Source organism: Camelus dromedarius, chromosome 13, assembly GCF_036321535.1.
Source record: "Camelus dromedarius isolate mCamDro1 chromosome 13, mCamDro1.pat, whole genome shotgun sequence".
In the NCBI taxonomy this organism is placed as follows: Eukaryota; Metazoa; Chordata; class Mammalia; order Artiodactyla; family Camelidae; genus Camelus; species Camelus dromedarius.
Genome location: NC_087448.1, coordinates 16,292,709 through 16,307,417, shown reverse-complemented (window position 1 = coordinate 16,307,417; position 14,709 = coordinate 16,292,709). Strand labels below are relative to the sequence as shown.

The window sequence follows — 14,709 nt, the reverse complement described above, 5'->3', positions numbered from 1 at the left end:
GGGAAAAAGTAAATGAGATGTATGAGGTATTCTGTGAGTGTGGAAAGTCCATTAGAATTATAAAATACTAAAAAGCCAAGAAAGATGAGTGAAAACACAGATACAAATTAGATGGCCATAGGTGCTAAAGAACTTTTTTAAAACTAATTTTCCAGAACTAATAGTCAAGAACCACAGCTAAAAACAAAAAGTATATATCCCACATTCTAAATTTAGAGACTCACCCTATGCTGAGGGCAACTGACTCTCTATATTTGCTGAGAGGTGCCATTTTAACAGACCTTAGATAACAAAGCATCTCCACCTCACCACTGTGAGATGAGCTAAGCCTTTTTTTGGAGAAGAGAGCATCTAATTTTACTAGAACACAGCCTTTCCCCTTATCTTTCCTAGTAATGAAAGAAGGATACTCTTGAGTCCCTTCCTTAATCCAGGGGAGAAGCCCTAACAGAATCATTTAAACTGTACGGCACATATAAAGAGGGAGACTTTCTTACTTGGCTATTAATATAGGTAATAGTGAAGGAAGACAGCTTGGAGAGATGGGCAGACAGACAGGGATAAGGACCATTCTTTTGTTATAGTGTCTGTGTTGTGTGGAAAATAAAACCTCATACCTCCAGAACCTGGAGTGAAAACATTGAGGAATCTAAACTTACCAGCAAAACAGTGTGAGGCAAAGAAGTTCATCAATCAGAAGTGCATCAGTCTGAGGTCAGCATTTCAGAAGGCCAATATCTAGAGAAAGTACTTGGGACTATACTTTCATTAGCAAGGCCAGCTGAAGCAACCATTTATTTACATTAAGCCCATAGACATTGAGATAAATGCTTGTTAAGTGGAATTCTTTATATTGCACTTTTCAGAACTATTAATATGATGATATATACTGTGAGAGTCTGAACAGAGAGAAATTATATACAAAATTCCCTAAACTTGCCTTGGTAAACATAATTTGAACTGCACTGATATTGATATGACTGAAAATCTAAGATTAGAGTGAATAAAATAAAGTTGTGAAACAAAACAATGATGCAAAATAGTTGAAAATTAAATTGAAAATTGGAAAAGCTAAATAACTCAGTACAATGAATAACTATTCAAATGTATCCATATAATTTTACATCTCAGTATTTTGCTTTCCATACCTCAAAAATTATGATGTAAATGAGACAGTCTATGAAGAGCCTTTTAGTGAAATAATCATATATTACAAATATACACAGGGCAAATTATTACAATCATCCCTAGTACATTTAAATTACAGAAAACATTAGGTCATTTAGGAATTTGGACTATCTAGGTTTTACTAACTTACACAGAAACAAAAGTAAGTATAGACAATTCAATGAATCATTAAGTAAATTTAGTAGAAAAAAAATCAAGCATATTGCTTCTCTGAACTAATAAGCTGCAAAGGTAGAAAGTCATTTAGAATACCTTAAGAATACAGTCAGTCATCAGGGATTATTGGAATCACTTGTGAAAAGAAAAAAGAAATACATCTGAGAATTGTAGGTCAGATAAAGTAATGTGTTTATGTGAAAAGCATGCCAAATTAGTCAAGAAATCTGGTGCAAGCATGACTCACACGGATTAAATATATGAGCATGGGCAAGAGATTTAATCTTTCTGGGCTTCATTGATCACATCCATATATAGGAAGATTTAAAACTCAGTGGTTTATCAATTTCTTTAACCTTTGAACATTGAACACCATTCTTCAATCTAACTATAACAAGATACCTAATGTTAGGCTTTAAGTACGGATGTTGGTTGGAGATGCATTGGGCAAAATTTGAACTTACTGTTTGCTCATTTCCCTCTGGATTTACTTAAGGAATACCTTTGTGAAGTAGAAACAGAAATTCTGTTGGTCCATGGCACGTGGTTTGGAACATGTATTTAAAAATACTTTTGCCTAACTTGTATTCTTATCCCTCTTCCCCTATTTATAATGCTCCATTTAACTTATCAAAATGTGGCATACTACTTTGTTATTCATTTGTTTTATTAGAACTCACTACAATATAAACTGCAATAGAGCATAATTTTCCCATTTTAATCTCTTCTCTTATCAGTAATTGATATCATAGTAAACACTCAATAAATACTTAGTGAAAGAAAGAATGATTTTTTTCCTCAATTTTCTCTTTTTCCCCAGAGATTATTGGCTTTTTATTATTGTTAATAAAACTATTCTTAAATTTGTATAGAAAGTATACTTTAAAAATACATTTATTGAAACTATGAAGAAAATCAGAAAAACTAAATCTAGTATTTAAAAATTTACAACTTGTTAAGAAATGGAAATTTGGAGGAATGGTAATTGTTCAGACCTATTATGAGAATCAGATGGTTGAAAAGAAGATTTGTGTTTTCATGTTAAATCAAGATCAATAGTATTTAATTTTTTTAAATAGAGAGGTTATGTCAAAGGCTAGATGATAAAACAAATTTGAGAAAAGTTTGTTACATTACAAATAGATCTTTACAGATACAGATAAAAAATAGAAGTATCTTTAATACATGATACATCCTTGTCATCCATTGCTGTGTAACAGATCACTTCAAAACATGCTGGCATGAAACAATGGCAGTCACTTATTATGCTTCTGAATTTGTAATTTGTACTGAGTCTGGTGTTGACAGTGTATTTCTGCTTCACATAGCATCATCAGAATTCTCCACTGGGACTTGGTAAACCATTTCCAGGATAACTAGTTCACCAAATTGGCCAGGTGTCATTGGCTTTTCTTTCTTGTCTACAAGGGTCTCTCCATGAGGTGGTCTGAACTTCCTCATGGCATTGTGACTACGTTCCAAAAGAACCACTAAGAAACTCTATCTCCTTTTTTTGACATAGCCTCACAAGTCACATAATGTCTCTTCTGCCATAGTCTCGACTCCCACCCCAAAATTCAAGGTGAAGAAAGCTTCTTAATGATAGGCATGTCCAAGTTACATTGTAAAAACAACATGTGGAATGAATAATATTGTGGCCATTTTGGGGAAAATACAACCATCTAGGGTAGGTCAGGGATAACAATGACACAGAAAAGTGTCCACAACGTTCACTGTCAGTGTGAGGCAGGTCTTGTACCCAAAGAAAATATACACTATGCTGATTACTCTTACAGGATAAGTCTGGGTCCTTTTTAAGGGGCTGTATTCTTTCCTAGAAACCCCAAATCTTCTGAGAGGAAAAAATAATTTATGCTAAATGTTGCCTGAGGATTTGATGTCAATCAACTCTGTATAATAAAACTACTGGATAAGAAGATATGTTTCAGTGGATCATTTGAACCTATTTTTCTCATCAGCTGGGAGTAGAACATCCAATAGCAAGGATATTCCTGCATGAATTCTGTGGATCAGGTGAATTGATGGTCCATTACCCAGACACCTCTACAGCCTGACTATCCCTAAGTAGAAATAACTAGTATGCTTTCTTAAAGGCAAAATATTATTTCTGCCTTTGTTATAGTGATAATTAATATGAGAAAAACCTCAAAATGAGAAAAAGGGTTTTAAAAGTTTTCCTGAATTTTAAACATGGTTAACAATAAAACTATCTGGTGAATTACTTAATTTTTTATTGAGACACCATCTGTAAAATATGTTATAGATACATAAATATGAGCTTGCTTAGAATTGGTTTAATGCATGAACAAAGTCAATAGTGATTTTAGTTTTTGTTTTTTACAAAGGCTTTATTTGAAAGAGAAATATTTTAATAGCTCATGGATTTGAAGATGTGGGATATGAAGTAGAAAATCTCTCATGTGTTTTTTTTTTACCAAGTATTCTAAAACAGCCATGATGCCTGTATTTTTTCTCACTAAACACATTAATTTTTAAAAATTCAAAATTAATAGCTCTTTATAAAATCCAGTCTAATTTACATAGATGCTTAAAACCAGAGAACATTTCCTTGCTATGATCAGAGAGAGACGCTGACAATTGAAATGTCAGAGAGAGATGATCTTGATGGTTTTGAAGATGGAGGACAGGGGCCAACAACAGACAAGAAATGTAGGTGGCCTCTAAAACCTGGAAAAGTAAAGGAAACTGGTTTTTCAGAAGGAATGCGGGCCTGTTGACATTCTTATTTTAGCCCAGTTAGACCCATGTTGGAACCCTGACACCCAGAACTATAAGATGATGAATTTGTTTTATATTAAGGCATTAAGTTTATGGTAATTTGTTATAACAACAATAGGAAATATTATACAATGTAAGAAATAATATTGAGAAATCTCACTATAAATCTTTTTTAGAAAGCGTAACTCTACACTGTGGTATTATTTCTCTAGAACAAAGCAACTCATTTGTGAAATATTAAAATAATGAATCCTTTAAACTTTTTCTCAAACTTTTAAAATTATATTCACCTTAAGAAAAATACAGTAAATATATTTCTACTCTACATATCATTTTACTAGCTTACATTACAATTACTAGATAATTTAGTGCAATCTCATTAGAGGATCCCCCTCAAAAGTGGAGTTAAATATGCCTTCATTTGATGTCTGTAAAAATCCAGGCATATTCCACTCATTGCTTTTCTACAGCTATAGGGCATATTAGAATTGTTGTTACTTTAATCAAAATTTTTCAGCAGCTTGTACTAACATCCTAAAACTTAACTGGGTGTTCATTTAGGTGGGAAAGAGGCTATTAAAAATTATTTTGCACACAAAGTTAGGGCACCTGCCTTTATTGTTGTTATTATCTTTTGAAACATTTTGAAACGAGAGGAAATTTAACTTGTTGATTAATCCCATTGATTACATATTCCCCTGTATTAGTCATCTAGGGATACCGTAACAGAATACCGGATACTGGATGGCTTAAGCAGCATCAATTAATTTTCTCTCAGTTCTGGAGGCTGGAAGGTAAAGGTCAAGTGCTGGTAGAGTTGGTTTCTGGTGAGAACTCTCTTCCCAGCTTGCTAGCAGCTGCCTTCTTGCTAAGTCCTCTCATGGCCTTTCCTCTGTGCTGGAACACTCCTGGTATCTCTTACTCTTTTTGTAAGGACACCAGTTCTATCTGATTATGGCCCACCATATGACCTCCTTAACCTTAATTAACCCCTTAAAGAGTCTATCTTCAAAAACAATCACAGCAAGGGTTAGAGTTTAAACATAGGAATTTGGCAGAGTTGGGGCAGGGGACAGTTCAGTCCATAACATTCTAACTGATCTAGTTGTGTGAAAAACAAATGCTACAATTGTGTCTAGTAGGACATATGTACAAAGTATTCATTGACTGCTATTTTACAGTGACCTCAAAAAGTGGTTCACTGGGTGAATGGGTAGTCTGTTTTGGGAAGGAATTCTGAAGTATATATGTTGATAAGTTGCTCTCATGGGACCCCAGGATCATTACCTCTTTAATAACCTAAACAAGTTTATAAAGATCATCATTAAAGATCAGAGAAAGGAGAAGTTAAGAGAGAAAATGAAGAAGAGGAAGGGAGGGAGAGAGGGAAGAGGAATAAAATATTGAGGAGGATGAGGAGAGAGTGAGAAAGTGAGGAAGGTGGGAAGAAGGAAGAAGAATGGGAAGGAGACTAATGACTACTGCTAATTAGGGAACACAGGACTAGAAAAACATTGATCACTGTAGAAAAATATTCAAGAATAACAGCAGGTCATGTGGGAGAATGAGAGCCAGTATTCACTCATTTTAGAAAATATTTACGTGTGGATAATGTGACATTTTAAATACTAGATTAGATTACAAGTTTGTAATGTCACAGATGTGTTACAGCCTAGTTCATTGAAAAATAAACCCCATTAACCCCAGTTTTGAACTCTACTAAGCTTTAAAGGACAACACACGCCAACATTGTAGAATATAATGCCATGAGTCATGAAGGCAAGTCTATAGTAAAGTAATAAAGTAAATATCCTTTTTTTGGATCCATGTAAAGAATGGATGGCTATATGGCTTCAAAACACTGAAAAAAGGCATCAACAGTAAAGAAGAGAGAAGAAAAAATTAGACATTCTGAAGGTCACTTCTAAATAATGTGAAAAAATTTTATTATTATAAAACACTTCCATCGTATAGACAGGCCAGTGTTACATGGAACCAAAAAGAAATTATTTTAAGGAAATACCAATCTGGTTTTAAGAGGCAGTGTACAAGACTCTGAATAGCCCTGCCAAAGCTCACTGCGTGCACAGATGAAATATGTTTATACTTAACTGTGGTAGGAAGAATAATGGCCCTCCAAAGATGTCCACATACTAATTCCTGGAACCTGTGAATATGTTACAGTAAATGGCAGAAGGGATTTTGCAGATGGAGTAAGGTTATGGACCATAAAATAGGGAGATTATTTTATATTATCCAGATGGGAAAATATAATCATATGAACCTTTAGACATGCAAAAGGAAAGCAGAAGAGTCAGAGAGGTGTGACGAAAGAAGAAGCAAGGGAGATAAAGCATGAGAGGGGCACTACCTACCCTTCTGAACTTTAAAGGTAGAATAAGGGGGCTGTGAACCAAGGAATACATTGATCACTAGAAACTGAATTAAAGCCAGCAGTAAAACGGGGCTTCAGTATAAAGCTGCAAGGAGCTGAATTCTGCCAACAATTAGCATGGTCCTTGAAGTGGTTCCTCCCCACAGCCTCCACAAGGAATGCCACCTTGCTGACATCTTGATTTTAGCCCAGTGAGATATATGTCTTACTTCTGATCTATAGAACTTTGAGATAATAAATTTGTATTGTTCAAGCCATTTGTGGTATTTTTTTTATAGCTGCAGTAGAAAACCAATACACATACAAGTCATGATTTCTTAAAACCACAAGCATGAATAAAAAACTATACTCAAAAGTATTACATTTTAAAATATAGGATAAAATTTTTGAAGACTGTAACTCCTCAGTTGGAACAAATTTTTTCTCCTGTAGCTCATCATTTAAGTATGTTAACATCTACAAACCAATAAACAAATACTGAAGTGGCTTTGAATGGTAAATATAGCAGAATTATTAAAAAAGGAGGGTCAATTTTGTGCTAAGGCAAGACATTAATGAAATAAATGTAATAGAAGGTATAAAATGGGCAGGTAGCCATTGAGTATGAAAGTGTTTTTTTAATTTTTCTCTAATCAGTTCACATAACTGAATATCTTAATAATTAATGCAATCTAATAAAACATAAGATTGACTTAGTGATTAAAATAGTTTTTTGTTTGTTTATATATATATATTTATTGAAGTATAGTTAATTTAAAACATGAAAATTTCTGGTGTACAGCATAATGCTTCAATCATACATGAATATGCATATGTTCATTTTCATATTCTGTTTCACCATAAGTTACTACAAGATATTGAATTTGTTGTTTATCTATTTTATATATATTAGTATCTGCAAATCTCGAGCCCCCAGTTTATCCCTTCCCACCTCCTCTCCCCACTGGTAACCGTAAGTTTGTTTTCTATGTCTGGTGTGGCTGTTATGAAAAACAGTATGGAGATTCCTCAAAAGACTAAAAACATATTTCTATTTTGATGATACTGGAAATATCATGGTACCTAATAGATTTATTGCAAGTTCGTATATGTTAGATAAACTTAGATACAATGTACATAAAGCCCTAAATTGTTTAGATTAAAAAACAAGTTTACCTTTAGTAAAACATCAACAGGAAGTATAATATGTTAAATAATGACTTAGAGAATATATGAAGTAAATGGTTTTATAGTGCTTTAAAATATCTATGTCTATTTCTGCTTTTTTGCTTTAATAAATAACATGTATTTTAACCTTACTTTTGCTTTTGCCATACCTTGCTGTTACCTTTACCTTCACATCTGGTACTTCCAGATTTGTACTTGTTAAGCCGTAAGAAAGTAGTTCCAGAAAACATAAACTATCTGATAATTTACCGTAAGAGCACTGAAACCTTTTTTTTTTTTTTTTTTTTTTTACAATTCTGTTTGAATGTCTCTAGAAATATGGATGCAGATATCTTTGAGTTCATTTACAATACAGATATGGAAAGGGTTTGAGTTTCATTTCATCCATTAAGTCATTTCTGTAGCATTTTTGATTATCACAGTAAAAGCTTAATGAGTTTCTTCTGTAATTGTAAATATAATAGGTATAATTGTAAATGCTTTTTAAAGCTAATGTGTTATCAAAAATTATTTTCTGATTTATTGGTTCAAAATAATAAAATTGGCAAATATTATATATCAACTATTTTCTTTAATCTGAGATAAATTGATTTCATGGAAAAAAATGTTTTTCCTATATTTTTCCCTTGAGATTGCAGTATTATTATTAGGTCAGTTGGTTAGAATTTTACAACCTTATGCCTCAAATTTTCCCAATGAATTTGCCAAAAAGAATGCATATATTTAAGTTTAAATATACTGTCACGAACTTGAACCATCATATAACACTCCACTAGCTAAATAAAAAAATTTAGTAATATTCTATCTCCTAAATAATGTATATTAGTACTTTATTTCTGGGTAACTCATTATCCTAAAATTCAGGAGCTTATTTTTTTTTTTTTCTATGTTGCACAATTTCTATGGGTCAGAAATCCAGGAGAAACTTTTCTGGGTGGTCTGGCTCATAGTCAAACATCAGGTTATAGTCAGGCAGCTGTCCAGGCAGCAGTCATCATAGACCTTTATTGGAATTGGGGAATTCACTTCCAAGATGACTTCCATGGTTGTTGGAAGACCTCAGTTTTTCTCTGACTGTTGGCTGAAGACCTTCATTCCTTGCCATGTACATCTCTCCATAGACCAGTTGTCTTAATGATGCAGCAGCTTGCTTCTTTCAGAGTGTAAAATTAAGAGTCTCTTATAATCTAATCTTGGATGTGATATATCTTTACTTTTGCTGCATTCAATTGGTTGTCTAGAAAAACGATAGTACAGTGTTGAAGACAGCTAAAGAAGATTGTGAATGGCAAGAAGGGTTTCATGACCAATTGTACAATCAGCCACTGCATCATTTAATTTCAGTCGATTTCATATTATGTCTACTTTTAGTTTGAATACTAGAAGAATATTGTCTTCTAAAATAAATTTAATATCAACAAAATTATCTTAAGTAAAAATTGATTTAGATATTCTATATGATACCTTCACTATCTTCTAATCAGTTTGCAGACATATAAAATTTTAGTTGAAAATTTAAATTTGTATGAATAAATAATATTTAGCCTGGTCAGAAAAAAATATGTGGTATAATAGCATTCAGTTCCAGCCAATAGCACTCTTTTTTCATGAGAAATGACTGTGAATTTCTACTGACTCACTTTAAATGTCATAAACACACAGGAAATATGCACTATCTTTGGGAGTTTGGCTCAAGATCATTTGAGTTTTATTCTTTAAACCAACTCAGAAAAGCAAATCTGTATTTATATAGTATTTTATTTTATATAAAGTCTATACTTGAAAGACATTGAAAATTTAGAAAGAAAAAAATTTATTAATGGCACAGCAACAGCCCTCCCTATCTACTTAGTAGGTAGTTGGAAATATCTTAGTTCTCTTATGCTCACTTCTGCTTTTTGCTCCTGGTGTAACATATTCTGCTTTGCTATTAAAAACTTCCATCAGAATGTTCAGGGGTGTCTTGAGAGGACAGTGAAGATCATGTGTTCTAAAAATTTTTATTTTTGAAGAATCTCTATAAGTTGTTTATAGTGTTTTCAGACCAGAAGGAAAGAAGAAGGGCTACTCCAAATTTGGTGAAGTCATAGACTGCACTCTGAAGTTAGATCCTATCACAGGGTGATCAGGTGGTTTTGGCTTTGTGCTATTTAAATAGAGTTGGAGAGTGAGGTTGAATCCATAGAGCTCCCCATGGAATACAAGACCAAAAGAGGCGTGGATTCTGCTTTATTACCTTTAAGGAAGAGGAACCAGTGAAGAAAATAATGGGAAAGAATTACCACAATGTTCATCTTAGTAAACGTGAAATGAAAGTAGCCATGTCGAAGGAACAGTATGAACAACAGCAGCAGTGGGGACCTAAAGGAGGATTTGCGGGAAGAGCGTGTGGAAGAGGTGGTGACCAGCAGAGTGGTTATGGGAAAGTATCCAGGAGAGGTGGTCTTCAAAATAGCTGCAAACCATATAAATTATCCCATTTGCAACTTATCCCCAACAGGTGGTGAAGCAGTATTTTCCAAGTTGCAGATTCATTTGAAGGTGGCCCCTGCCACCTGCTAATAGCAGTTCAAACTGCATTTTTTTGGTCAAGTCCCATGGTAGTATAATGTTGGGTCCCTCTGAAGTTTAATTCTGAGTTCTCATTAAGAGAAATCTGCTTTCATTGTTTCATTTCTTAATTGCTATGCTTCAGAATTCATTTGTGTTTTATGCCTCCCCTCCCCAGTATTGTAGAGCAAGTCTGGGGTTAAAAGCCCAGTGTGACAGCCTCATGATGTAGTAGTGTCTTATTGTTTTTTTTTAATAAATCCTTTTGTATAAAGAAGTGCATGTTTATACAGTTATATAGGCAGATTTAAACACACACACACATACACATCTCCTTTTTTTTTAAGTCTTCCTGAAATCTCACAATTATGAACCTTTTCTCCATCTGCCAAAATTAGACTATCATCAGTGAGGATAGATATCTTCATATTTCATCTGCATTTGAGGAAGAATATCTTCATATTTCATCTGCATTTGATCAGTTTTTTGGTCCACCCTCCAGCCATGATTTACTTTGAAGTAACATTGATACAAGGTCAATGTAGATGTAAATATTTTGATTATAAGGTTCTGTGTAAAATCATTTTATTATTTTAATAATAGAATTATGTATAACATTAAATTAGTACTGATTTCATGCTTTCAGCCTCATTATGCACAAATTAAATTTTAACTAATCAAGTCAACCATATAATGACTATTACAGATAGCATCAGCATCTTTAGTGTCATGCCAAGAAGTATCTAATTCTTCTGGGAGATGAGATAATGGAAAGTATAGCTTTTCACTGAAAAATTGTGAAGTGAAGATATCAGACATATTTGTACTGAAAGTCATAAAATTATCATCAATTTATGTGTATATTGAAAAATGGGTTCATAGTATATGGATCTTTTGATAAGCATTAAAAGTATTGATATTTGTCAAATTCCCACTGCCATCTGTGGGCTGTTTTGACCAAAGTATAATGAATGCTTTAAAAAAAACAAACCAATTTCTAATTCTGAAGTCTCGTAAAATGAATTACTAATTTCCTTTTAGCTGCTTGTCATCACTTATTTTGTAAATTTTACATTTACAGCAATTATTCCAACAAGGTATCTGCAAGAAAGCATTTTAAATTTATTTCTTAATCAGAACTACCCTGACTGGCAGAAGAACAAGGGAAATGGCAGATTGGAGTTTTAACATGATTTCATATTCATCTTGGCTGCCAAGGCTAAACTTGTAATTAAGGGATAATCCCACAGCAAGACCAGACACATAAGCAAGTAAACACAACACAAACCTATGTTTATGGGTCATCTTTTTTAGTTCTTGATTCAGAGAAATAATTTTAAAAGGGTTATGAAAATAATTACCATAATAACACACTGCACTTTAAGAAGCCCCTTTGTGTTGAATCTGAGCATACTACCTCATTCATTCTAAGAAGAATCTTTTTTTAATGAGAAACTGTTCCTAAATGATGAATAACTAGTTTTTTTAAAAAAGTAAACTAAAGCTAACTTCGCAAAAGCTAAGCTTTAAGAGTTTTAGAATCAGACAAACCTTGACTCACTCACTAACCCTCTCAGACAACTTATTTTTTAATTTTTCTTAAGCTGCTGTCAAAAGGGGATACAATCTAAAGATTAAATAAAAGAATGTACCAAGTTTTGGTCATGATGTATATGTATCTGACTTAGCCTCCTAATTTAAATAATTACAGAACAGGGAATATATATGAAGTAATGTTTAAAGTATTAAATGCTTCAGGGATGTGATGTTTTACATAAAACAAATAAGGAAAACTCCATATTCATCCCAATAGTTTAAGTTGGGCATACTTTCCAAACCACAGCTTAAAGATATTTGAGCTGAAACAAAAAAGCAGTGTTCTACCTGGATGGAGGAAATAGAGATCAGAGAAAGAACTGCTGATTTGGCTGGAATTTAGGCTGGTTTCTGGAGAGGAGAAAGCTCTACTGATAAGGAGTTCCAGAAAGTTGGAGGGGTGTTTCCTTGAGATTGTGACTAGATGATAAGGCCTACATACATATGATAAGATTCTGTGAACTGGGGTCAAAGAGTTACTGGGGTTCCATGATTTCATCAGAATGTAGCACATTCAGCCCTGGAAGATATTTTAGTTCCTGTCATCCATACTGGAGAGAACTTTCTGAAAATCTTGGTTATTCAGAAAAGACCTCCAGAGAAATCAACCCTCAGTCTATCCACAGAGTAAACTATTAGAGGTGAACTAACAAAGCCTAAAGCCAAACCTCAACAAGAGCAAGCTCATCAGTCAGCAAATTAACTGTCTCACAAAACAAAGTCCAATACTCTTTAAAGAAAGAAAACAGTAAGCAGACTCAATAAATTGCATACACAATACTCATCATTTCAATAGTTACCAGATGTGTAAAAATTATAAAAAATCAGAAGCAAATATGTAGAAGCAAACATGCTCAAGAATTTAAAGGAAATGATAAACTCAGTGAGTGAAAAGACAGAGGGATTTCAATAGAAAAAAAAAAAAGAAAATGATAAAAAAAAATTAAATTAATATTCTACAAATTAAAAGTAGAATATTGTAAAAGAGAAAGTTCATAGGATATCCTTAATATGTGATTGGACATTGAAAAAAAATGATCAGTGAACATGGAAACAAATTAAATGGAAACTAAAGTAAATCACAGATAGATAAAAGACTGAAACATAAATGCAGAGTCCTTAATGACTTGTTTGACTGTATTAAACAGTATAACATGTTTAATGGAAATTTCAGAAGGAGATAAGATTGAGAATGTAGCAGAGGGATTAATATAAATAGTGACTGCAATTTTTTAATTTTGATGAAAATATCAAGAAACAGAAGCAGGAACAACAACAACAAAAAAAAACAGTATAAATAAAAAGTAACAACATGTAGGCATTTAATAATTAAATTGATGATAATAGAGATGAAAAGAAAATAATAAATCAGCCAGAGAAAAAAGACATCTGAGGGAAGAATAACTACAGACTTCTGATAAAGAACAATGCAAGCTAGAAAAAAAAAGCAACCTTTTTAGTGAAGTGAAATAAAAATAAAATGAAGATGTGTAACCTACAAATATAGATAAAAATATAATTTACAAGTAGACTATAAATAAAAAACAAATTTCTGTAAATTAAAGCTAAGAGGATAAATGTGGAAAAAAACTTCAAATTAAAAGAAAATAATGCTGGATAAAAGTGAAGACATTCATGAATTAAGAATAAATATAAAAAATGGTAGCTGTGAATTAAAGTAACTAAAAATATAAAAGTATGTCATTAAAATCCAGTCAAGTCAATGAAATGGATTAATGAAAAAACACTCAACTATTTTTATAATAAAGACAGGAAATGTGTAAAGCAAAAGAAAAACCCCACAATATTACAGAGAGGAAACAAAAAATTAGATGGTCAACAAAATTCAAATATTGCAAATATAAAATTGATATAAATGGTCTAAAAGTCTCAATTAAAAGTCAGGGATCAGAGACTAGAAAATAAAGCAAGAAAAAGCAGACTAGAAAAGAAAGCAAGTCACAAATATATGGTGTAAAATAGACTTGCTCTTTAAAGAAACAAAGGCAAGGCATGGTGTGCATTCAGGAGAGCATAAGTCAGGAGTTAGGTTAAATTGCCTAGTGACCTCATTTCTATAATTAAATTCTTCCAGGGTTACAGGGGAACAGGAATAGGCAAAAGGAAAGGGACAAAAGAGCTGCTTTCAACTGCAATACTTTCTTCCTTGCTCACTTTTGAGTTGAAGGTTTTTATTTTATATTAGTGAGAACAGAATCATAGACAGGTCAGAGTTAGGGGAATGTAGGTTGTAATGCTGCTGACTGTCTTACTCCCTTTATGCTGTTTAAACAAACTATCACAGCCTGGGATGCGTCTAGCAACAACAGAAATTTGCTTCTCATAGTTCTAGAGGCTGGAAGTCTAAGATCATGGCAGCAGCATTTTCAGGTGAGGGCTGTCCTCTGGGTCACAGACTTCATATATTCTTATGTGGTGGAAAGAGCTAGGGAGCTCTGTCGGGTATCTTTTATAAGAACATTAATCCTATTGACTTCTACCCCCAGGACCTAATTACCTCCTGAAGGCCCCACCTACTAATACCGTCAGTGCTAGGGATTAGGATTTCAAAATATGAATTTGGGGAGACAGACATTCAGACCATAGCACTGACATGATAGGAAATTGTCATACAAGTGTGAGAAGAAGCTCTAAGAGGAACAGGGAAGATTTTGTACATGGGCTAAAGGAGTAACTTCTAATTCATATGGTGTGTAAAAGTTTAAAAAAAGATACAATTTTGTGGAGAAATGACATGGGTGAAAGGGACTATGAAAATGTATTCAGATTATTGTGGCCAAGATAGCCTTCATATTCCTCTCAGCTTGACTAAACTCTAGACAGGTTGCTTCCTGCCCTTTAAATCCCTTTTCTTAGAGAATTTACTTTAGAAAACT

General features: G+C 33.1%; 1 pseudogene; it reads left to right on the top strand.

The window, feature by feature from the left end:
* The first annotated feature begins 6,616 nt into the window (after positions 1-6,616).
* LOC116157127 (heterogeneous nuclear ribonucleoprotein D0-like) lies at positions 6,617-10,275 on the top strand (annotated as a pseudogene).
* The last annotated feature ends 4,434 nt before the right edge of the window (positions 10,276-14,709 follow it).